General features: G+C 37.2%; 1 protein-coding gene across 1 annotated transcript in view; it reads right to left on the bottom strand.

Moving 5' to 3' along the window:
• PCED1B (PC-esterase domain containing 1B) overlaps positions 1-9134 on the bottom strand; it is a 231095-nt gene extending 221961 nt beyond the window's left edge. The window contains exons 1-2 of the mRNA XM_074325794.1: positions 8997-9134; positions 389-540 (exon numbers count right to left, since the gene is read on the bottom strand). The gene's annotated coding sequence lies outside the window, so the exon portion shown is untranslated. The remainder of the gene's footprint in view (positions 1-388; positions 541-8996) is intronic.
• Between the last annotated feature and the right edge of the window lie 13936 nt (positions 9135-23070).

The raw sequence follows: 23070 nt of genomic DNA on the forward strand, positions 1-23070 counted from the left end.
CCTGGATGAGAATTAAGAAATACCTCTTGACATTAATTTATCTTCTGCTTCCAGATTCTTTGATATGTTTAGCATAAGAAGTGCTAATTGATTCCCTTGCTCCTTTTTTTTTAGCATAATGGAGCTTGCGGTATTGTTGTTTTACAGTCACTCCTACATCTTCAACTATTGCTGCACGACGCCCATCTCCTTACAAAGCACACTTGTGGTGAAGTAATTCACGCTCAAGTTCTAACAGTAGATGTCAGCACTAACCTTGCTCATTTAGTTTCAGCATCAATTTTGACATACACAGAATTCACATTGTTTCTTGTTCAATGGCAACAACTTATGGATAAGAAATATCTAAAATGTTATTTTTAATGAAAATAGATAATTGGATGCTTACCGTAAAAAAATCCAAATTTCCTTTTGGGAAGGACAAGGTTGGAGAATTTGCCCTCATTCATGGAGACGAGTGACATGCAAATGGAACGGCTACTTTCAGATACCGTTTCTTGCTCATCAAACTTCCAGACAAATCTGTTTGTCATGACATTCCTGAAGAAAGTAACAGACAAAGGCTGAGGTCAAATAGAGAAAATTCTTATTGTATTCTACAAAATTTACATCTCAGAGTCTGACAGTTAGCATTACTTAGGCTTTATTTTAATAGACTATTTTTAGAACAGTTTTCAGTTCACAGAAAAACTGAGGTGAAGGTACAGAGACTTCCCCTATGCTCCCTGCCCCATGCACAGCACCCCCCCCACCCCCCCAATCAGCATCCCACACCAGAGGGAAACATTTGTTATAATGGATGAACTTATATTGACACATCATTGTCACCCGAAGTTCATAGGGTTTACTCTTGGTGTTGTACATTTTATGGGTTTTGACAAATACCGGAGGTGCCCAAAAAATGTATACAAGTGGACACTTTGGTCAGCACTGCTCAAGCAGCAGTTTGCTGCAATCAGAAGTGTCTGGATGCTGATGGTAACTACTTTGAGCACCTCTTATAATTGCAGAAGTCAAACATGACTTGTATTCATCTTCTGTTATTGGTGCATATTGAGTATTACAATTTTAATACAGTTTTCCTTTCTTAAAACGTGTATGCATTTTTTTGGCACCCTCTGTACATAATGACATGTATCCCCGATTATAGCATCCTACAGAGTACTTTCACTGCCCTAAAAATCCCTTGTGCTCCACCTATTCATGCCTTCTTCCCCCTAACCCTTGCGACTACTAATACTTTTACTGTCTTCATAGTTTTGCCTTTTCCAGATTGTCATATAGTTGGAAATTGTACAGTAGGTAGCCTTTTCAGATTGGATTTTTTCACTTAGTGATATGCATTTAAGTTTCTTCTTTGTCTTTTCATTGCTTGATAGCTCTTTTTTTTTTTTTTTTTTTTCCCAAACCCTAAATAATATTCTATTGTCTGGATGCACTATAGTTTTTTTATCTGTTCACCTACTGAAGGACGTTTTGATTACTTCCACTTTTGGCAATTATGAATAGAACTACTATTAACATTTGTGTGCAGGTTTTTGTGTGGACATGTTTTCACCACATTTGGGTAAATAGCAGAAAAGCAAAATTGTTGGATCATATGGCAAGAATATGTTTATTTTGATAAGAAAATTAAACTTCCAAAAGTTGTTTTCCAATGTATCTTCCAAAGTGGATGTTCGATTTATTTTATTTTTTATTCCTATCAGCAATAAATGAGAGTTCCTGTTGATCCACATCCTTACCAGCATTTGTTGTTGTCAGTGTTTTGGATTTTTGCCATCCTAATAGGTGTGTAGTGGTGTCTCATTTTTGTTTAATTTGCAGTGCCATAATAGCTCCTGATGTTCAGCATCTTTTTATATGCTTATTTGCCATCTGTATATCTTTTCTGGTGAAGTGCCTGTTCAGGTTTTTTGCTCATTTTTTTTTAAATTGACTTGTTTGTTTTCTTGCTGTTGAGTTTTAAGAGTTCTTTGTAAATTTTGCATAAAAATTCTTTATCAGATATGTCTTTTGTGGGTATTTTCTCACAGTCTGTGGCTTATCTTCTCATTCTCATAATAGTGCCTTTTGCAAAGCAGAAGTTTCTTATTTTAATGAAGTCCAGCTTATAAATTCTTTCTTTTCTTTTTTTAAGATTGCTGTTGATTTTTTTTTTTTTTTTTTTTTGAATCATGCCTTTGATCCTATGTCTGAAAAGTTGCTGCTATACCTAGGTCATTTAGATTTTCTCCTACGTTATCTTCTAGGAGTTTAATAGTTTTTGTTTTACATTTAGGCCTGTGATCCATTTTGAGTTAATTTTTATGAGGAATGTAGTTCTGTGTCTCGATTTATTTATTTATTTATTTATTCATTCATGTAAATTAAAGTTTATTGGGGGTGACAGTGGTTAGTGAAGTTACATAGGTTTTAGGTGTACAATTCTGTAATACATCATCTATAAATCACATTGTGTGTTTACCACCCAGAGTCAGTTCTCCGTCCATCACCATATATTTGATCCCATTGTTCCAGCACCATTTGTTGAAAAGACTATATTTGGCCCACTGTATTGCCTTTGCTCCTTTGTCAAAGATCAATTGACTATATTTATGTAAGTTTATTTCTGGGCTCTCTGTTTTGTTCCATTGATTTATTTCACTATTACCACACTATCTTGATGACTGTAGATTTATGGTAAGTCTTGAAGTCAGGTAACATCAGTCTTCCAACTTTGTTCTTCTCCTTCAATATTCTGTTGGCTCTTGTGGGTATTTTGCCTCTCCACATAAACCTTAGAATCAGTTTGTCAGCATTCACTAAACAACTTGCCAAAAGTTTGGGATTGTGAAGAAACGACATCTTGACAATATTGAGTCTTTCTATACATAAATAGGGAGTATCTCTCCATTTATTTAGTTCTTTGATTTCTTTAATCAGATTTTTAGATTTTCTCATATAGAGCATCTATATATATTTATACCTAAGTATTTTATATTTTTGGATGCTAATGTAAATGCTATTGTGTTTTTAAATTTCAAATCCCACTTGTTCATTGATGATATATAGGAAAGCAATTGACTTTTTTACGTTAGCTCTGTATTTTGCAACCTTGCTATAACTGCTTACTAATTCCAGTAGTTTGGTCAATTCTGTTGGATTTTCTACATAGACATATATGTCATATGTGAACAAAGACAGTTTTATTCCTTCTTTCCCAATCCGTATACTTTTTTATTTTGTCTCATTGTAGTAGCTAGGACTTCCAATATGGTGTCCAAAGGCGTAGCGAGAGAGGACATCCTGGTCTTCTTCCTGATCTTAGTGGCAAAGGTTTGAGTTTCTCAACATGAAGTATTATGCTAACTGTGGTTTTTTTTGTAGATATTCTTTATTAAGTTGAGGAAGTTCTACTCTATTCCTAGTTTAAAATTTTTATCATAAATGAGGGTTGGATTTTGTCAAATGCTTCTTCTGCATTCATTGATATAATCGTGGTTTTTCTTTAGCCTATTGATGTGATGGAGTACATTCATTTCTGAATGTTGAAATAGCCTTGACCCAGGTGATGTTTAGAAGTATATGGTTTAATCTCCAAGTATTTTGGGATTTTGCAGCTATCTTTTTGTTATTTTTTTTTAGTTTAATTCCACGGTGGTCTGAGAGCAGACATTATAATGATTCTTATTTTAAATTTGTTGCCATAAGAAAAACAAGGAGACTCTGCCATTTGCCACAACACGGATGGACCTGGAGAACATTATGTTAAGTGAAATCAGCCAGCCAAAGAAAGATAAATACTGTATGATTTTACTTATATATAGAATCTTGGAGGAAAAAAACACCTCAGAAAAAGAAATCAGATTTGTGGTAACCAGAAGCAGGGAATGAGGAGAATGGAATTGGAGAAAAGTGGTCAAAGGTATAAACTTCCGGTTATAAGATAAATTATACTATGGATGTAATGTATAACGTCATGACTCTAGTTAACACTGCTGTATGATATATATGAAAGTTGTTAAGAGAGTAGATCCTAAGACTTCTCATCATAAAGAGAATTTTTTTTCTTTTTTATGTATCTATATTAAATTACGGATGTTAACTAAACTTTTTGCTGTCATTATTCCATAATACATGTAAGTCAAACCATTATGCTGCACACCTTAAACCTATACAGTGATATATGTCAATTATATCTCAATAAAACAGAAAAACATGTTATTGTGTGTAACAGAATGTGGTCTGTCTTGGTGAATATTCCATGTGTGTTTGAGAAGAATGTGTATCTTAAATGTGTTGTTGTTGGATGAAGCAGTCTATAGATGTTAATTAGATCCAGGCGATTGATGGTGTTGTTGAGTTTAACTATGTCCTTATTGATTTTCTATATGCTAGATCGGTCCATTTCTGATAGAGGGGTTTTGAAGTCTCTAGCTAATAATCTATTTCCCCTTGCAGTTCTATCAGCCTCATGTATTTTGATTCTCTATTGTTAGGTGCATATACATTAAGGATAGTTATCTCTTTTTCAAGAATTGATCCCTTTATCATTATATAATGCCCCTCTTTATCCCTCATAGCTTTCCTTGCTCTGAAATCTGCTCTGCCTGAAATGAATATAGCTACTCCCTCTTTCTTTTGATTAATGTTAGTATGATATATCTTCTTCATTCCTTTACTTTTAGTCTATATGTATCTTTATGTTTAAAATGGGTTTCTTGTAAACAACATATAGGTGTGTTTTATTTTTTTTAATCTATTCTGACAACCTCTGTCTTTTAATAGTGTATTTAGATATTGACATTTAAAGTGAATATTGATACAGTTGGATTAACATCTACCATATTTGTTACTGTTTTCTATTCATTGTTTTTATTCTTTATTCCTGTTTTTGTCTTTCACTCTTTTTCTGCCCTTTGTGTTTTTAACTGAGCATTTTACATGATTCCATTTTTTCTTCTATTTTAGCATTTTTATTCTATTTAGTGGCTGCCCTAGAGTTTGCAATATACATTTACAATTAATCCAAGTCTACTTCCAAGTAACACTATGCTGTAACACTTCATGGGTAGTTCAGAACCTTATAATAAGAAAATAATCCTAATTCCTCCCTCTCTTGTCTTGTATAATTGCTGTGATTCACGTCACTTGTGTAGAAGTATACAACATTTGAATACATTGTTGATATTATTTTGAAGAAATTGTTATCAGATCAATTAAGACTAAGAATGTTATCAAGAATGAAAAAACAAAAATTTTTATTTTACTTTCACTTATTCCGTCTCTAATGCTCTTTTTTCTCTATGCAAATCTGAGTTTCTGACTCATATAGTTTTCCTTCTCTCTAAAAAACTACTTTTATCATGTCTTGCAAGGCAGGTCTACTGGCAATAATTTTTGCTCGTCTTAGAAAGTCTTTATTTCTCCTCCACTTTTGAAGAATAATTTTGTAGGACTTAGAATTATAGGTTAGTGTTTTTTTAATACCAATACTTTAAATATTTTACTCCAATCTTTTCTTGCTTGCGTGGTTTCTGAGAAGTCAGATGTAATTCTTATTTTTGTTCCTCAATAGGTGAGATATTTTTCCCTCTGGATTCTTTCAAGATTTTTTCTTTATTTTTCATTTTCTCCAATTTGAATATGATATATCTAAGTGTAGTGTTTTAGGCATTTATATTCTTGGTGTTCTGAGTTTCCTGGATCTGTGGTTTGATATCTGATATAAATTTGGGAGAAATTATCAATCATTATTGCTTCAAGTATTTTTTGTTTCTTTCTCTTTCTTCTCCTTCTGGTATTTACCATTATGAAGATGAGTAGTTGTCTCACAGTTCTTGTATATTCTGCTTATTTTCCCCAGTCTTTTTATCTCCTTGCTTTTTCATTATGGAAATTTCTATTGACGTATCCTCAAGCTCAGAGGTTCTTTTCCTCAGCTATGTCCAGCCTTCTAACGAGCCCATCAAAAGCACTTTTCTTTTCTGTTACAGTGTTTTTGCTCTCTATCATTTCTTTTTTATTCTTTCTTAGAATTTTCATCCCTCTGCTTACATTGCCCATCTGTTCTTGTATGTTATCTATTTTATCCATTAGAGCTTTTAGAATATTAATCAGCTTTTTTAAATTCCTAGTTCTGATAAATCCAATATGCTGCCATATTTAAGTCTGGTTCTGATGCTTGTTCTGTCTCTTCAAACTTCATTGTTTGCCTTTTAGTATTCTTTGCAATTTTTTTGCTGAGAGCTGACATGATGTACTGGTACTCTGGTAAGTGGGCATTTAGTGGTATGGCGGTAAGGCATGGCAGGAGGAGAAATGGTCTTTAATCCTATGATTAGAGCTCAATCCCTTCGTGAGCCTGTGTCCCTGAGCTGTGAACTTCACCAGTGCATCTTGGTTTCACAACACACCGTTTAGGTGGTAGAAGATGGCCAGAGTCGACTGCAGTTGAGTATTTCCCTTCTCCCATATGGAAGGGATTTCTTTTCCCTCAGGTTAGTCAGGCTCTGATAAAACCTCAATCATTTTTGCTCTGGTAAAATACTTTCCCTCTTTAGGGCTGACTTATGGTGAAGAACAGAACACTCTAGAGTATTTCAAAACGTTAATTTTTTCCCTCCATCTGCAGGAAACATGAGGAGACTTTTTTCCAATCTTCTCTGTGAGAACCTAGCAGATGTCTTGCAAGTAAAATTCACAAAAGTGTCTGTTGGGGGCTCCGCTCTGGCTGGGCAAGTCCCCCTGGACTGTCCACACTGAGCCTCCAGCAAGTCGTCAGTAGCAGTTGGAGTTTTCCTACCCTGGCACTGGTTCCCGAGAAGGTCTCTGTTCTCTGTGCAAAGGTTTTTGTTTCAGAAAGTTGTGATTCTTTGTATTGGCCTACCCATCTCTCCAGTTTTAGGTACAATGGTTTGCCCTTGATCTCACTTCTGACAGATCTAAGAAAAGTTGTTGATTTTTCAATTTAGTCAGCTTCTTCCTTGTTATGAGGATGGAAGGACAACTTCTAAGTGCTTTATATGCCTGACCAAAACCTGGAAGTCCTAATTATGTTTTTAAAGCATTTGCTTTTCCCTTATTTTCTGTCGGCACTGTAGAATTATTTACGCTGAGAGGCATCCTCCCAAATACCAAGTTCTTCAGTTCATTTATTTTATAAGGAGCTTAGTAAACAGTGATTATAGGCTAACAGGCTATTAATGTTGGAAGTGGTCTTAGGAATCATCCAGTCCAACCCTTATTTTTTAGGTGGAAAAAATAAATGAGGTCTAGAAAAATTAAGTTACTTGATCAAGGTCGTTGAGCTGGTTAATGGAAAGCCAAATCTTTTGGTTGGTCGTGTGCTTTTTTTCTCTACATTCCACATCTCTCAATTTTTAAATTGCTTAATTTGCCAGTCTTTCTACTTGGATTGAGTGTTTACACAGTCTCGTTTTATGTGAGAGTCTGACTTAATCTCAGAGAAATGTCTGATTAGAAACAGTTTGTTACTGCAGCCTCTACTGTTTGATTACTTAATGCTCATTCCCTACCTCCACCCCAGTGTTGCAGCACTATCCACCCTGCCTCCCTCATGTCTCAGAGGACGATGATCTCCATCCTCAAGGCAGATCCTGTTTAGCCTAAACCCAACCTGGAAATCCCATTTTCTTTCCAAACCTTAGCTTAAGAATGAACATGTGACCCAATTCAGGGCATTGGGACATAGAGGAAGGGGTTTCTGGAAAAGACCTTATTCCTGGGAGGTAAAAACAAGAAAAGATCATTGCTACATCTGAATGTGAGGCCCAGAGCTTCTGCTGCCCTTTTGGACCTGTAAGAGGAGCTAGCCAAGGGGCAAAGGTGACCCACTAAAGAAGGTGGAACAAGGAGATGGAAAGAACAAAGATCCGTGAGGACATTGTTAAGTGATTAGACTTCCTGTTATGTTAGATGTTAAATGGCTTTGTTGTTTAAATAAGTTTATGTTGAGGTTTTATGTAACTTGCAGCCAAAGTTAAACTAATAAAACAGCTATCAAATGTATATTATCTTGCTTCCAAATTTATCTTAAATATATACTTTGCTTAAATTTAATATAAACCTAATGCGTAAATATAGTGTCTGGTCCACTATATTTAGGACTCTAAGTACTGTCTAATTTCTATGCCTACAAATCACAACCATAGTTCTCTGTTCTTTCAGGTTCAGATGTTCCAGTCTGATGACCCACTGTCCCAAAATCAGCCTGCCAATTTTGGATTCTGCAGGAGAATATTTTTTAAAAATGAATTGAATGGACTTAATCCAGACATATTCCCACCATTCCCTGTTATCTTATGTTCTGTTGCTTTACACATTTATGTGACTTGCTGGGCCTTTGAGGTATCTGTTCTTAGGACCCTAATAAACCGCTTTGCTCAGAGATGCTTCTTCTTCTTTTTTCTTTAATCTCCAATCCCAGTGCCCATAACTACAACAAGTTTCATAAATGATAGGCACCTTAGAGATTCTGTGTCTCTAGAAACCAGAGTCTACATAAGCCAGCGGTGCTCAATCCTGACTGCACATGAAAATCAGCTGCTGGAAAGAGTCTCTAGTCCCGATGCCCACCCCTAGATGAAGTAAGTCAGAATCCCTGGGAGTGGGATCCAGGCATCAGTGCTTTTTCTTTTTAATTAAAAAGCAGTTTTCATTTTTGAAATAATATAACATTTACAAAAAAGTTGCAAAAGGTAGTATGAAGAATTCTTGTATACCATCAATCCAGATACTCTACAGTACTTTTGTCATTCTCTTCCTCTCCACCCCCTCTTTTTTCTGTCTGTCTCTCTCTAAATATACTAGTCTCTATAAATGCATACTTTTCTGAAACATTTGAGAGTAAGTGGAAGACACAACACCCCTCTACTTCAAAACATTTTAGTGTGTATGTCCTAAAAACAAGGACATTCTCTTACATAATTAGAGTATGATTATCAAAATCCAGAAATCCACATTGGTACAATTATATCATATAACCTACACACCTTATTCAGGTTTCTCCAAATGTCCCACTGATGTCCTTTTTCTGGTCTAGTTTCTAGTCTAGGATCCAATTCAAGATCACCATGGCATTTACTTATCATGTCTCTTTAGTCTTGTTTAATATAGAACTGCTCCTCGCATCTTTTAGGACCTGAAAAAAATTTAAATAACAGACTGGTTATTTTGTAGAATCTCACTCAATGTGGGTTTTTCATGTTTTTGTATGATTAGATTCAGGTAGTTTCTGCATTTTTGGCAGAATACCCGAGTTATGCTGTGTTCTCAGTGCATTGTTACCAGGACACAAATGACAAGCATCTGTATGTTTTAAGTTCCCCCATGTGATTCCTACACAAGCCCAATGTTGAGAACTACTCCTTTTGGCCAAGTATATATTGACCTTTATTTTTCAAACTGAATATCCTCTTAACAGGTGGGACTTATAATCCACCAGGAAAGAACCGTTTAACTCTGCAAGGGGCAAATCAAACCAACAAGTCAGACGGTGATGTCAAAACGTTGGGAAGGTTGGTGACAAGACTGAAGGAAAGATAAGGGATGAAGGAGTAATGAACTGTCTTCCTGTTGTATCCGATTTAAGTCTGATTCTTAAACTGCTACTGAATACATTACACTCTTAAAATGCACTGGAGGACATTTGGGTCCTTCCGTCTATCATCTAAGGCCTTCACACTGATAAAACGCCTTCCCTCCTATATTCCCATAGGACAGTGGTCCTTTCAAGTGATACTTATCATATGTCCCCCTGTATTTAATGTACTTACCTGTTTTTTCCCACTAGTTTGCAAGTTTTCTGGATACAAAAATTTCATCTTACTAAAATTTTATCCCCATGCATCATGAAGATGATTGTATATTATTAAACATTCAATGAATGCTTGCTAAGATAGATTACAAGAGGTTTCTAGCTCACATTTTCTTTTCCTTGTTAAATAAGAAGTTTATTTAAACAAAAAAACTCTTGACTTGAAGGAAAAACTAAGATTCATTTCTGTTAGAGTAATTTAACCCTATTTAAATACAGATTGCCCTACATTTCACAGCCACACATAAAAGCTATAAAATGGTCCTCAGTTTTACAATAATAAATGAAAAACATTAAAATTCTCCAATCAAACAAGGTATGCAAAGATTTCAATGGTTTTGTTGTTGTTGTTAAACTGAGAACAAAATAACTTTTTTAAAAAAAGAAATCCATGTATAAATGGACCTGTGCAGTTCCAACCAGGTTATTCAAGAGTAAACTGTTCATTTAAAATCCAGTAAGCTTCTCCCTTTTGCACACATTCATTTTTTTTAACCTTCAGCAGATAAGACTCAGTTTTCACTGACTATCGAAGTAAAGGGTGACCATGGTTTGAGATAGCGAAGCTGAAACTCTCAAAAGCCTTTCTTTATATCACCATCATCCCAGGGTTCCCCAAATGCCTAACCAACATTTGATTTTCTAAATCACAGTCTTCCCCTCCAAGGAAAAGCTCCACATCGTTCTCACTCTCCAAATTACATCCCTTCTTCTGTAGGTCATGTTAGTTTGCATATTTGACGGGGACTTACCTACCCTCAACCATTTATACAATTGGCAAATTACACTTTCAACATTCTTCCCAATGAATACTTTCTCCTGATTAATTAGAAGATCGGTAACTATTCCCATCCTGACCTCAGCCCACCTGAACATGCTGCTCACCCCGTTTGGAGCACCCTTTAATGAATGCCCTTTTTTATTTTGAGATTTCTTTGCATTCTATGTAACTCCATCCACGGCAACACCACTTCTCAGATGAAAAGCAAAGGAGGGCACAGACACCTATTCAGTTTGCATTGGTAAAATCTCCCAGGCACTGGGACAGGCAGATGGAGTCCTAGCAAAATTTTCACCTCGTGGCCACCAGTTGTCTTCATTGTTAACACAGCCTGGTTTTAAACAATGATTGGGTTTTTCACAATGAGCAAGTAACCTTTCACAATAGTTGTGATGTTTTCATGGTTCCAAAAAGGATAAGAAAACACTACTTGAAGACATATATGAAGATAAGATGTATAAAGATAGACCAGTTTACCCCAACACACACCTTCATGCAAGGCTCAGTCCGTCTGTGCTTTAACATTCCGCCTTCTCAGTGTCCATCTGCAGCTTTAAAAGGTTTGCTCTATGAGCTGCTCAACTCGCTTCTCTACCTTGTTCCATGGATAAGTGTGGCTAATTTGCCTTCTTACTAAGTTCCTACAAGTCTTTACTGACAAGAAGATTCCTGTACGATCACTCATTTCACAGCTAATGAGGAGCCTTTCATTTACAGCCAATTATAACAGTGAATTAAGCTTTCGGAAACCGATCGTTAAAAATCTTTTTTCATAAAATGAAAAATAACTCTATTTAGTAAAAGACACAGTTTTTCTTTCTGTCCTGTTATCAATAATTTTACCTTAAAAGCTGCTGGGAAAGAGTAAAGTTACCAATTTTCTGAAATTGCAAAGAGCAACACTTTAAGTGATTCCATTTTGACCCTTTTCAGGTTATTCATTTAAATTCCACAAATGTTCATGGAACCATATCATAGAACCCTACCTAAAATATGAGATGCAAGTGCTAACCTCAACAGCTGATAACTTTGTAGGGCAGGTCATATACACAATTATAATAGAAGACAGAATCTATTCAATACCAGGGGTAAAAAAGAACACACGCTGCAAAGCTGGAACACCAAAGAAAAGGTTCAGTCCAGCTGGGGAGGGAGTTGTGGATTGGGGAAGACTTAAGAGATGAAGGCAGAAAGAAGGGCAGACTTTTGACAGGAAGAATAGGGATGGGGATAAAGAAGGCATTTAGGTGGAAAGAGCAGGCATGCTCACAGAGGGCTTGGGTGAACCGGACCTTGGAAAGTGAGAGAAGAATAAGGCTGGAAATGCAGCTTGGGCCTTGGGCCTGGGCATGTTGTGTTCCTGCCAAACAGTTTATACTTCACTCCATAGTCTCTATGGAGCCAGTGGGCATTTCTGCAAAGGAATATTATCAGAGCTGTGCTCAGAGAAGCTTGCTCTGATGATATTACTTACAAGGTGGGAGTTTTAGCAGGGGTAGGCAAACCACAGCTCACGGGCCAAAGTTAGCCTATTGAAATGAGTTAAGAATGGTTTTTAAATGTTTAAATGGTTGAAAAAATTCAAAAGAAGAATATATGTTGTGATACATGAAAATTACATGAAATTCAAATTTCAGGGTCTAAAAGTAAAGTTTCAGTGGAACACAGCAACACTCATTCATTTATGTGTTATCCAGGCTCTTTTCACTATAATGGCAAAGCTGAATATTTTCAGCAGAAAGCATATGGTTCAGAAAGCCTAAAATATTTACTATCTGGCTCTGTACAGAAAAGATTTTCTCAATCCCTGGTCTAGAAGTCTAGTTTAAAGAAATCAGACAACTAGAAATTTCAGGGGAAAAAAATGTAAAACACACAGAATTAACTAACACTTGTTTAGGCTTGATACCTGAAATTTTGCTGTACATTAAGGCATGTATTTTTTTTTATCCTTCCTTCATTCATTTATCTACTCACCCCAAGCTAACCAATTAATAATACGTTTACTCTTGAAACCCCAAACTCCAAAGTAGAAAACAAACAAAAAATACAATGCTCAACAATGAATAGGCAAAGACAAAGAAAGCACTGCATTTTCCCTCCCTTTGCAAAGCAGAGCTAAGGTCACAGTTTTTTCACTTGCTATGTCACCTGGGGAAACCCATATAACTTCTCTTTATTCCTTTTCTCATCTTTAAATTGGGTTAATAAAATGTTCCCTTCATACCTCTCAGTGAATGAGATATCCTTTTTCCCCGAAAATAAGACCAAGCCAGACAATCAGCTCCAATGTGTTTTTTTAGAGCAAAAATTAATATAAGACCACATTGGATAAGACCAGGTCTTATATTAATTTTTGCTCCAAAAGATGCATTGGAGCTGATTGTCCGGCTAGGTCTTATTTTCAGGGAAACACGGTAATGCAGAGGATAGTATTCTGTCCAACATTAAGTTGACACATAGTCACAACACTTTCAGTCAACAAATATTGAGCACCTACTATGTGCCAGGCGGCCTTCTAGGCTTTGAGGCACATGTAAAACAAAACAAAGATGCCTGCTCTCATTCGGCCTACCTACCTTCATGCTTATGAAAATGGCAGTCTTACCATCTTTTCTCTCATCTCTCCTGGGCCCTCTCCATTGTCAATTCCTGTGCTACGGAAAATTGTTATAATCATACTTCATTGCATTAAAGAGACAAACCACAGGCCCCAAATGGAGTCACTTGTGCTAAAGCCCGCGACAGTGAACCTAGACTTAATACCTGACCTAACTGCATTTTCAACCTTCTCAAAGAATGTAATCGTAAGCGGTCAGTCTGGAATTTTCTGCTCAGTACTAATGAGGTCATCTATCATTGGGCCCTCTTCATCCCCCTAAAGGAAGCTGAAGCAATCTGTCTGATAAGATACCCACCCCATCATCCTCTCCTCCCTTAAGGGAAGGTACCCTTGCCTGAAACAATCCTTTCTTTTCTCCAGCTAATAACTTTCTTGTCCCTCCCAGTTTCTGCCTATAAAAGCCGTCTATGTTATACAGCTTCTCAGAGCACCTCTCTATTTCCTAAACAGGATACTGCCTGATTCATGAATAAAGCCAATTAGAGCTTCAGGTAAATTTTTGTTCCTTAACAATTGTAATGATCTTCTATGAAGTTACTATGTGATAAATCCAATGGGTCCTTCTCTGACACAATAGTTTTTCCCCAGTTGCCAGTTCTGAACTGGAAGTGAAACTGCTATAAATTATCCTGGACATTCAGAGAAGGGAACTAGGCAGGCTTCTTATCCCTGGTAAGAATCAATGTAATTTGTCCATATTATCCAAACATTCACTTGGGGTGAATGTAAAGATTCTTTCCTAAGTATAGACAACTTTCATTTCTCTTTGCCAATATCAAATATCTACGTAATGCTTTATAAAAACTGAAATGGACTCTCTGAGAATGATCCCAAAAGACATATTCTAACATTACAATGTAAATTATTAAGTTATATAAACAGTCACATGAAAGCATTTAAATAAAATTTATACATAAAAGACCGCTTCTGTCAAAGTCAGCCTTAGATCTACTTCAAATTCTTAAATGGAAGACTATTTTATTTACTTTCTTGACTTGTTTAAATATGAAAGTTTATCTCCTCTTTTCTTTTTTTTTTTTTTGAATAGACCTGAATCACACCAGGTAGAAATTTATTTCAAAAAATATTTTATGTCTTTCTCTAATAAAAATCTAGGATAGCACTGTCCAAAAGAATTTTCTGTGATAAAAATATTCTAACTCTGTGCCACCAGCCACATGTAGCTAATGAGCACTTAAAATGTGTCTAGTATGATAGAAAAATTGAGTTTTTAATTTCACGTACTTTGAATTAAATATAACACATTTTTTGCGGGAAACGAGTAAACTCCTCATATCGCCTCTAGTTGGAACCGGCAAAAATTTTGCAAAGTAAATAAATAGAGACCTCTTTTTAAACTAAAACACTGAAAGTTTCATAGAAAAATATCAAATAGATCGAAAGATATGAATATTTTACGGAAAGTCTAATTTTGGCGAGAAAATGTCAAAAAAGCCCCGCGTTACGACGCGATTTGGCGGGAAAATGCCCGCTTACAAATTAAAATTGAATAACCACCTATGGCTACTGGCTACTGTTTTGGACACTTCAGGTGCCAAGCTTTAGACCCTAAGAGCCATGCATTCTAATTCCCCCTAATTAAAAGTTACTAAGAGTCCAAATTGCTACCACAGCACTTATTGCCTGTGGAGAAAAGCAGATACATCAATAGACATGCAGAGCAATCTTCCTCTTCATCTCTGCACAGGGCAGAGGTTGGGGAGAGAGAGATGGAAATTCTGTGTTTGTATTTAGTGTTATGGGGCTAAAGGGAAAAAGTGTTATGAATATCCACAAACCACCACCTTCCCATCAATCCTAATATATACTCTGTTTAATATAGAGAGCATGAAAAGAAAGTACCTTTCTTTCTGACATGATAGAGACTCAGACAATATCTCATTTTGCTCAGATGGGAGAACTTCCTCCCAAATACTTTTCTCTTACTCCAAGTTGGAGTTTTATTCATTTATTCAATGGACCTCAATTAAGCACATTACTGCACTTCCACACAGATAATAAAGTTACTAAAGGCTGTAATCATCTCTGCAAATCTAACATGTTTATTGAATTATCCAGTGGGGCACAGAGATTCTCTTCATTCTATTTCTTCCAAGGATCCTTCAAACCCACTCTCTTGCCAGTTCTTCTCTGCCCCTAAAGGAAATACCAAGCAGGTGCCACAGCTTTTCTAGTCTCCTGCAGTCACAAGAAACATTTCATTCAGTAGTTTTGAAAGGTACCTTCGAATCTAACTTTTAAATGTGCATCTTTTACCCAGTTTAAAGCCTCTGCCTCTCCCATCAAGGCCTGTCTGTGACTGGGAAATCTGAGGGGTTAGGAGACCCATCTTTTCCCTTGCTCTTTCAAGTCCTTCTCCTTACACACTCACTAGCTGCCTTTTTGGCCCCTCAGGGTTGGAGCATATGAAGAAAGGGAGAAATAATGGTGGGAGTCTATTCTAACTGTACTAAGACAGTCATAATTTGGTATTAGTGCTCTCTGGATGCATCAGATACACAATTCTGGACTCCTGTGAATGTGACCGTCCTCCTACCAAACACCTCAGTATCATTCTGAGGGGTTTCTCACCTACAGTTCTTTGACTTAGATGAAGATATGTCCTTGGCTACCACTGCCATACCCCCCGCCCCCGCCCCAGCTCCCAGGCAGTCTGCATATTGGGTCACCTTGACCCTCCACATCATCCTCACAGCCAGAAACCTTCTCAAGATGATTCAATCAGCTCCCTTCTGAAGGATCTGCTCCGGCTCCTGGGAAATACTTCTGAACTTGTGCCCCTTCAAAACAACCATCTCTTTGCTTCTCCGCAATTTCAGCCAATGTGTTTTCCCTCTAGACTTTTAAGTGTGTGTCTCTATGTCCTTCAAACTCTATGGGACTCACATCAGGTTCTCTGAGTAGTTCTCTTGAAATCTCTCATTTGACTTGAGGTAGAAGGGTAACACCCTCATCACATCCCCATGGAGAGAGGTATAAACTCCTCCAAGGAAATGTAAACTCCCAGATTTCCAACCTCCCAATCAATTCTAAACATTCTATTATAAAGTATAGATAGATACCCTACAGTAACAGGATTACAGCTGCATGATATTGATTGATACTTTTCCAAACGAATTACGTATTCAGTGACAAACATTGACCAGCAGTTTTTGATTCAAGTGTATTGGTAAGGATGCTTTCGGCTGTAACCAGTGATGGGGTGGAATATGTTTAACAACGAGATTTTCATTGGATTAAAAAAACTCCAACTCACAGCATCTGCCAAGTTCAAGGTTGTACATAGTCCCCTCACAGCCAGCTTCAAGCTAACAACATGATGTAACTGAATACAGAGTTGGGAAGAGATGTGCGCTATCAGCTCTGTGAGCCCACATGAGCTGGCTCCAGCACTTGCTGTTACTTCAGTCATAGTAACAAATCGAACTGGTTTACACCACAAGGGGAGATATTGCTTTACATTGCAGGCAATCTGGAAGTCGGGTGAGAGTCAGGGCTTGCTTATCTATTGGTTCATGGAAGTCATAAGAGACCCAAGTTCTTTCTGGCTCGTTGTGTTGCCAGCAACAATGTTGGCTTGATTCTGAGGCCCGTGACTTTTGCAGAGTCAACTCACTCGGAATCTTCTCTTGGTCTGAGCTTTGGAACATTAAACAAACTTGACATCAAAGACCTCCAAAGTAGATTTCTTTTTTTTTTAGAATTTAATTTCTTTCTTCCTCTCTTAGTCTCTGTACAATTTTCAGGTGAAAAAAAAAATTGTGCCAGATACTCTATAAGGTCCTATAAGTTTTAAGAGTTATGACCTGCTGCTACAACTTGTTTCCACGTATCCTTGTTTCTATGTACTCTTTCCCTTGATGATCTCATCTTCTCATATGGTTTCAATTTTGTCTGTATATATTGTAGATAATTCCCAACTATGTAACTCTAGCTCTGAAACCTTTTCATAACTCCAATACCAAGATTTCCAAATGCCCAATCAACATTTTTTTACATAGGCCCCAGTGACTTCAAACTCAACCTATCTAATGCAAAACAATTCACTCTTCCCTTGTCCATTCCAAAGAAATAAACCAAACAACACAAAACTTTTCCTGAAAGTGTCAGTCACTGTTAAGGGCACCACTGCTCTCCAAGACATACAAGTTGATTCATCTTTTGAAAATCAAGGATGATGACCAGATCAAAATCTGATTTAAGAAACCAGATAGCTGGTAGTTTAACTCACTGAGATAGGAAAGAGTGGAGGATAAAATGGGGTGGGTGGAAAACGAGTAGAGTACCCGTGATGAGTTTAGTTTGGACATATTCAATTTGAAATGCGATTGTGTTGTCCAAGAGAGCGTGTCTGGGAGACATTTGTGCTTGTTGGTCTGGTACTCAGAAGAGAGATCTGGGCTGGAGAGAAAAAGGGACTTGGTGACATTGACATGGTTGAACACAGCCAGGTAGAGCAGGCAGAGTGAAAAAAGAAGAAAAGCTAGGCTAGAGACCTGAGTGTGACATTGAAGGGAAGGCAAGATGGAAAAAAGATCCTAAAAATCAACTGAGAAGAAGTAGAGAGGTCACAAGACAGCCAGGAAAATGACGTGTTATTGAAGTCAAGAGGAGAGATTGTTCAAGGAAAAGTTGTGGTTTAGAGAGTCAAATCTTGCTGAAATCTGAGATAGGGAAAGGCCTGAGAAGTGTTCCCTGTGTTAGCAATAAAGAGCTCGTGGGAGGTCTTCCAAACAGCATTTTCAGGCATGTGATGGGGGCAGCAGCCAGAATGTGGTGAGTGAGAAGTGAAGACGTGGACAACTATTCAACAAATGACATTAGGAAAAGTGATAACCTTTGGGGAAGAAGAATCCACAAAGGCTCACTAAATAATCTATTATGTGGCCAGTGTGTTAAATAAAAAGAAACATGAAATAAGTGCTTGCCCTCAAGGAAAATGTAAGAAAAGGCAGCACTGAAACATAGCTTAAAGTTCACTGGCACTTTCAGGGTTAGAAATGTGAAGAGAATATTTTAAATACCAGAAAGGGCATGAGTAGAGATGTAATAACAGCAGGTTAGGACACCTACTGAGGAACTCTAGGAGATAGGCCAGTGTGTTTTGAGTTGAGCTTTAGAAAAAATAGCTAAGATTAACCAAGACAGGCAAAGAGAGGGAAACCTGGAAGTAGGAACACTGGTTAGGAACGTCCTTTCCACAGGTACTTTTCATTGACATTTCAACATCTTCAAGTCTGCTCTGTTTGAAAAATAATCACCACCACCATAAAAATCCCTTGTTGCAACCTAATATTTTTCTTTAGCTCCCGCCATACTCTCTTCTCCTCACAACCAAACATTTAAAAATGTTACCTACTCATACATGCTGATCCCCTTAAAATGCTTTTGAATGAATTTCAAGATCCTACACTTTACCACAATCTGCTCTTTAAATTTATCTACAGGTTCTTTTCCACAGAGGAAGGAAGAAGGGACGGGAATTGGATTGCTGAGAGGTGCAGTCACAGTACAGGAACCAGGCAGGCCTCTCTGTGTCTGTCTGACAGAGCAGTTCTCTTTGCTCCCCTTGGCTGCTGCCCCCACCCTCCACATCCTTCCTCCCTCCGTCTTGCATGTCACTGGGCTTCCATCCTCTCTCAGTCTTCCATATATTTTTCTGAAACCTTTGTTCGGCACTGGTCTACTTTCTGTTCTCTTTGCTGTTATAAGTTTATCCCTTTACTATGGGTCTTGGGAAGGCTTAATTTTATTTTTGAAAAGTCTAAGAGAATAGAAATGAAGAAGAAGAAAAAAAGTTTCCTGCCACATTCCTATTGGCATACCTTAAAATGAATTTATGTCCAAAGACAAAACTCATCTTTGAGTTGTGACTTATGACACGCTAAGCTGTCCTCTTCTTTGGGTGGTTGTCTTGCTCTTCCCTCTAACTGGAGTGTTCTGACCTTCCCTTGCCTGGCTCCTGCTTTTCATTCAGGACTCTGCTCAGCTATCACATTCTCGGAGAGCCCCTCCTTAATGGCCGGCTCATTCCTGCCCAGTCACTCTTCCAGTCACCTGGGTTTGTTGTCTTCAAAGTAATTATCACTGGGTGAAATGATCTGACAGGGGTCTCGTGTCTCTTGTTCATGGTAGAATCCCAGGAGCCTAGAGCAGTGCCAGTTAATGTGCAATAAATATTATCTGCATTATGTATTTATTCAGTGAGGTACATTCACAACGGTTGCAGTTTTTATATTTGAAATGGGCCATATCCTTTCCCTCTTTTCTCAACGATTAGCAGAAAATGTAGTTTAAGTGGTTAATTTTAGGTCCTAACTGTGGCATTTAAATCTTTGAAAGTTTCCATCATTGCACCACACTTCGCTTCAAGAAATATTTACTAAACACCTACTAAGAGTAGGTGTGGTAGAAGACACAGGTATGTGACAATCTGAGTTCTGCTGAGTCATCCAACATGGTTCCCTGTGCCATATTGCATCAGGGTGAATTGTTCTCATTTGGCCTCCAAGAGCCCTTCTTCTCTATAACTTGACCACACTTCACTCTTCTTTAGTCAAGCTCGTAAATCAACCGTTTCTGTGCTTCTGTTGAATCTGTTACAGAACACTCCCTTTCCATATTATCAAATTCTGGTCATCTTTCAAGGTCAAAATTCCACTGTCCATGTGCCTTTCCTAAAATCCTAGGCTTTTGCTATTATTCATTATCTTTGAACATTTAGAGTTTCCAGTCTGTCACAGAACGTTAGCTTTGTGTTGTGCACTCTTTCCTGTTGTAAGTCCTGACTCTCCACTGGATTACAAACTTCAGAAGGAGTTTGTAGCAGGAACTCCCTAAACATGGATTGATTGAGGATCACCTGATAAATGCCCTGAAACAGGTTTGAAGTTCAGAATCATGTTTATACAATAGAATGGAAAGCGATCCTGAGGACTCTTTTAGAAAACCCTGTTGTATTCTCCACCTAAGCTAACTAACTTCTGCCATAGTAACAAAAGTCCCTTCTCCCATTTTGGACAAACATATTATATTTCAGGTAGTCCAGTAGCCCTGTGTATTCCCCAACTCTCTCCTCATGCTGCCCTCCAACATCCAGAGCCTAAATCACCAAGATGATAAAATCTTTGGAAGGATTAAAGTGAGCAGGTGGAGGAAAGGTGAGGAGGAAATGGGATGTTTAGATACTTTCTCATTTAGAGAAATGTGAAAGTATATTAATTTACCCACTCTGTGCCTAACTTCTGAAAAAGATTTCAGTGGGAAAAGAAATGGGATTGCGGCCCATCTTGTCTTTTATACATGAAGCACCAAATCATGTGTGTGCGTGTGTGCATGTGTGTGTGTGTATGCATGTGTGTGTGTTTTCCGTCCAAATTAGTAGTGAAAAAGGAAGGACTCCAAAGCTATTGGTGTCATGATGCCAAAATATGCAGATGAGGAATTCAATAAATTGTACAGATGTTCCAAATATATAACTCCAAACATCCCAATTTGTGGACACATACAGTGGTGATTTTTTTCACTTTGCTCTTAATATTTTGGCAGGGTTCACTTGCAGCCTGATTTGCTGAGCTTAAGAGCCAAAATCACATTTTTTCATCCAAAGTTATCAGGTTGATACTCTGGAAAGGGTTTTTTGTGTCCTCAAGATTCGTATTTTCTTTTTTAGGGTACTCTTCAAGCAGGAATTATATTTATCACTTTTATTACTTATTTAATTTAGCCAAAAGGGAGAAAAAAAGAGACAAATCTTCTGAAATTGCTATATAGAAATAAGCAAACGTTGTATTTTTAAAAACAAATGGTATGTGTCAGGACAAAATTTTAAAAAGACCTTAACATAGTCCTAAGGAAAAAATGTACAGGATATTGTGAATTACGTTTTCTCATATCACCATATTAAGTGTTAATAATACAACCTCTCCAAACTCTGAACTATTTCAGGAATGCTCTAATTTTGCTCCAACTGTCCAGGTCCCCTGATGCCACAGTTCACTCTTACTCCTACCACAGCAACTTGACACCAGAGTTCCATTTTGTGTCCAGCTGGTCCCACCCAGCTTCACGTCCCTGTCATGCTGGGTCACTGCCCAGACTGCAAGCCCTTGTGGTCATCTATCTTCTTCCTTACTCCACCCCAAACTGCTCTTATTTTCCTCTCTCAGGACTCAACCTCCCAACAGTCTCCTCCTACCCGAACCCTTGGTTATATGGGGTGAGGGGAGACAAAGAACAAAGATTCTTCACTCTCACTTTTGAAAGATCTATGGTTCTTTTCAATTATAACATCTAACTTTTTTTTCCATATTTTATTGTCTCTATGATTAAATAGATAACCAAACATTGCTTCTGAGACACCCATGGTTGTCTTAACCAAGTGTCCAAATTTCCTCTGACAATGTTTTGCTTTCCAAAAATTGGACCTAAATATCTTTAAAAAAAAAAAAAAAAGTTATATATCAAGCTATCTTTTATACCTAAAAGTACCTTTGAGATTTCCCAGATGGCTTCTGAAAAATTACAAATATTGGTTCTTTGATCTTATAAAAAAAGAGGTGCTGGAAATTATATTTGTTTGATGAGTTGCATGGGAAGAATTGTCAAATCAGAAGAGACGCTCAGCCATTCCTAAGTTCACTATATATATTAAAATTTTGTTAATATATATTTATCAGAAATCGAATGCTTTAGTGAAAACCCCTAAAGATTTGTCAATAGCTTCAATGTCCACATATATTTTAACCATCAGGGGTAACACTGATCAAAATTCTAAGAAAGAGGTGTGTCAGGTTTTCCTGTATTTGTGAATTCCAGCATTGTTTTGCCTGATGACCTGATGTTAGGCAACCACAATGTTACCAGTTATAATTTCAGTTACTGTTTCAAATTTTACTTGACTATGACCTTACTCCTTTAATTTCAATGTAATACTTTATATGTCAGTTCCTCTCAATTGAAGATGCACATCAGACTGACTTAAGGAGTTTTATAACAATATAGCTCTCTATGCCCTATTTCAGATTTACTGAATCTCTTTACTCGCTTGGCATATTATGAGTCAGGATTGTTAAATATCATATTTCAAGATTTTTTCTCTATAAAAATTATGTTCATCCATTTGTGTATAAATCAGATATAACATTCATTGACTTCATTGAAAATACTTACTTCACTTGATCTCAGCCAAAAGGCCGAAAAGCGATGAAAATAGACTTACTTTTTATTTTTAGAGATGTTTTATTTAAAAGAAAAATTTTAATGACTTTATTCCCTTTGCCACATAACATAACCGCATCACAGACATGAGATCCATCCTGCTCACAAGTCCCGCCCACACGCAAGTGGAGGAGATTATATATGGCGGGTATACCAATGAACAGGGACGGTCCAGCCAACTTAGAAGTCTGCCTACTCCATTTCTCAATCCATTCTCCTCAACATTTAAGTTAGCAGAAATTGATTTTTTATCTTTAATTTGCAGTGCAACTGGCAGTTTTAATTTTATTTGGTATTTACTTCTTTTAGTAACTTCTTGTAATTGGAGGTTGGAAGAGGCATAAAAGTGACATCAGGCTTGTCCCCTTGGTGTCTTCTAGTCCCTCTCTCTGCTGCTCCAGCTCAGGCTCATTCACTGCTCTTCTTTCCACCCCTTAATGTTGATGTTCCATCCTGATCTCCATTCTCTTCTCCATGGATTTACTTTAACTGAATGATTTCATCTACTCTCTTTGCTTCAACCCCCATTACATGCTAATACTTCCCCAATTTATATCTCTAGCCCAGTCATTTCTCCTGTTTAAACATTATTATCCTTGTTTTGCT

The sequence above is a fragment of the Rhinolophus sinicus genome, linkage group LG02, assembly GCF_036562045.2.
Source record: "Rhinolophus sinicus isolate RSC01 linkage group LG02, ASM3656204v1, whole genome shotgun sequence".
NCBI classification, from domain to species: domain Eukaryota; kingdom Metazoa; phylum Chordata; class Mammalia; order Chiroptera; family Rhinolophidae; genus Rhinolophus; species Rhinolophus sinicus.